Here is a 3402-nt window from a genome sequence, read left to right as displayed (position 1 = left end):
TAGGTTGAGATGGAAGAAGGGAGTAGGGGGGAGGAAGGGGGGTGTGGTTGTTGAGGTTGGGTTGATATTCAGAGGGGGTGGGGGACAGGGAGGTGGAGGGCGCCGACTACTCGCAGGAGCGGGGGTGACGAATGAGAGCAGCTAATATGATGGAGATGGAGTCTTTTAGACTGGTCTGGAGATCGAGTCGTAAATGAGAATGTAGCACACACTATTTCAAGCACCTGACGTCGGTGCCGATATATTATTTTTTATTTTGTCCTTTAAATTAAAAAGAAATATCATTCATAAAGATTGGCTGAGGCTCAGATTGTTACACATGGGATGTTATACATTCCCAACTGAATTTTTTTGAAAATATACTTCTTAGTCCGATGCCCCGTTATGGAAATATTTTATTACGATTTTGTCTGGATGGTATCAATAACAATAAGTAAACAAACAGGCCCGTGATTTGCTACTTAAAAATGTTTTATAGCTAATATTACGGGTGAAGATGTTATTATAATACCCGTGTTTCACTATTTTCCACTAACACAGGAACTCACTCGTTGGTTTAGAAGAAAGATATGACAGGACTTTTTGACGCCGTATAAAAGAATGAAATTGACATATCAGGGTTTTTTTCCTTTACTGTATTCTCTAAACTCCCAACTCATTTTCCTCTTTCGAAATTCTTTGCCAGGAAGTATCCGTATTTTATTATATTTTTTGCATGGGATCATGCTTCTCAAAATGGTTTAAAATTATTTCCTTGACAAGAAAAAAACAAAACAATAACTATATCAACAAAACAAAATAAAACTAACTCAACAAAAAAACTGACAACAAAAACAACCACTATATTATGCAAAACGATGTAAAACAACAAAATACAAACCTGAAAACAAAACAAGGTGCCGCGAGCCTCCTAACCCAATTTAAATCTCTCTATTTGATCGAAGAGTTCTATTCTTGAGCTGGAAACCAATAGCTAGTTTGCACAAGGACATTGCCAGAGGTACAGACAAATGTTATTAGAGGCCAGTCAGTTCCTATTGCCATTCTCGGCCGGCTATTACGATATCCGGGCACTCGTGGGCCCCGGGGATTAGTGTCTTCCATGCCGTGGAGAGCAGGACAAACCAGCCGGGGCGAGATGAGGCCGCGGGTCAAAAGTCCTCAACACACTGCCGTTTTATTAACTGTTTGAACGATGAGTCCAGCCAAGAAGTTCACGCAAATTCTTACCCTCGTTTCTTGTAGTTGTTTTTTTCCCGTACAGAAACCACAATAAAAGACTAAAAACAAAATGCCGAAATATGATTTTTATGTCAGTGTTTTTTTCTTGCGTCTTTTTCTAAAATACTTTTATTGAAGGCAACGCAAACACAAACACTGACGTCTGTGGTGTAGTGGCTAAGCGTTTGGTTGTCGCACACTAGGGACCCGAGTGCGATTCGTGAGGGGAGAGCTTTCATCGAGTATCTTGGCCTTTCTGCTGAGACTTTGTATGCATCTCAGAGCTGATTGAGTCTGGCAGGCAGGGTCGGAGTCCACCACCATAATGATCTACATTTTGAAGATTTGATGGCAAAAAAAAAAAATCAATTTTTAAAAACACAAAATACTGACACTCCAAACACATACTTATACACACTCGTACAGACATACAGGCACGCGGAGAGAAGAAAAAAAGACTGACAACCAGTCAGACAGATAGACGAAAGGGCAGACACATATAGCCTACCATAAGGACAGACACAGGAAAACAGGGATTTTTATTCTGTTACTGAATACCGCGTAACAACTCGGAGCAGAATGTCCTTTAAATATCAGACAGTTAATAGCACGGATTGCGTAATATTTTTGGACTGCATATCGTCGACCAACAGTTTGGATGTACTTTGCCTAAAATACTGAGGAAATGAAATAATGCAGTTTCTTAATCTGCGATAGAGACCGCATGCGCTCGAAAAAAATACGATGTCCAAATTCAAAGTCTAATTAACAGTGAAAACAAAAACAAACCATGCACATAATTATCATCATCATCATCATCAACAACAACAACAACAACAACAACAACAACAACAACAACAAAAACAACAACAACAGCAACAACCATGATAGAGGTTCAACTTTTAAAACAATGCATAGAACACTTTTTCTTTCACTCCCGAAAAATTTTGTTAGTCGGCTTAGAACAGTAGGTTAAACAGCTTGCCGTAGATATAATATTTGATTACTTTAGCATCTGCATTATATCGTTTCTCCGAGCACCGAGTGGCATAAATCAACAAAAAATGACTAGGTCGATAACGCAAAGGGTACCCAGGCTGTCATCAGCTATAAGGTCAAAGGTCAGGTGTCAACACGTCGGTGGTGGCAATGTGTAGACGGGACTACGGGAGGGTTCTAGTCGATCCTGAGAGTACTTTTCTATCAACCTGGACACAAGAGTACGATATTTTCCCCTTAGTCTTACTGAATGTGACGGAAGAGGAGGAATAAGAATAGGAGGGAGAGGAGGAGGGAGAGGAGGAAGGAGAGGAGGAGGAGGAGGGAGAGGAGGAGGAGGAGGGAGAGGAGGAAGAATAGGAAAAGGGAGAGGAGGAGGAATATGAGGAGATGAGGAGGAGGGAGAGGAGGAGGAAAAGGAGGAGATGAGGAGGAGGAGGGAGAGGAGGAGGAAAAGGAGGAGATGAGGAGGAAGAGAGAGAGGAGGAGGAATAGGAGGAGTTGAGGAGGAGGGAAGGAGGAAGAAAAGGGGGAGATGAGGAGGAGGAGGGAGAGGAGAAGAAATAGGAGGAGTTGAGGAGGAGGGAGAGGAGGAGGAAAAGGGGGAGATGAGGAGGAGGAGAGAGAGGAGAAGGAATAGGAGGAGTTGAGGAGGAGGAGGGAGAGGAGGAGGAGAAATAGGAGGAAATGAGGAGGAGGAGGGAGAGGAGGAGGAATAGGAGGAGATGAGGAGGAGGGAGAGGAGGAGGAATAGGAGGAGAGGAGGAGGAGGGAGAGGAGGGGGATGATGGTGAGGAGGAGGAAGAAGAGGAGGAGGAGAAGCAATGGGCTTTGCCCTCATCAATAAATATCTGATATAATAATGAGATTTAGAGGATGGATCTGAGGTCAAGGCAGGGCGGAATAAGCTGAACTACAAGTAGTAGCTAGATATCTAATTGAATTTTCTTGACAAAACGTCACGTTGCCCTTGTGTGTGTGTATGTGTGTGTGTATGAGTGTGTGTGTGAGTGTGTGTGTGTGTGTGTGTGTGTGTGTGTGTGTGTGAGTGTGTGTGTGTGTGTGTGTGAGTGAGTGTGTGTATGTGTGTGTGTGTGAGTGTGTGAGTGTGTGTGTATGTCTGTGTGTGCATGTTTTCTGTGTGCATGAGCCATGGGAAACAGCAATTTAGGAGAGAGGGAG

At 42.9% G+C, this 3402-nt stretch overlaps 1 protein-coding gene across 1 annotated transcript in view; it reads right to left on the bottom strand.

Annotated features, from left to right (window-relative positions):
* LOC100533301 (PRQFVamide precursor protein) overlaps window positions 1-3402 on the bottom strand; it is a gene marked incomplete at its 5' end in the record, with an annotated part of 38395 nt that overhangs the window by 23669 nt on the left and 11324 nt on the right. The window contains 1 exon segment of the mRNA NM_001204600.1: window positions 1383-1397.

Source organism: Aplysia californica, unplaced genomic scaffold (genome assembly GCF_000002075.1).
Source record: "Aplysia californica isolate F4 #8 unplaced genomic scaffold, AplCal3.0 scaffold00048, whole genome shotgun sequence".
Taxonomy (NCBI): Eukaryota; Metazoa; Mollusca; class Gastropoda; order Aplysiida; family Aplysiidae; genus Aplysia; species Aplysia californica.
The sequence above is the reverse complement of the archived record's forward strand: the minus strand, read 5'-3'. Positions and strand labels throughout refer to the sequence as shown.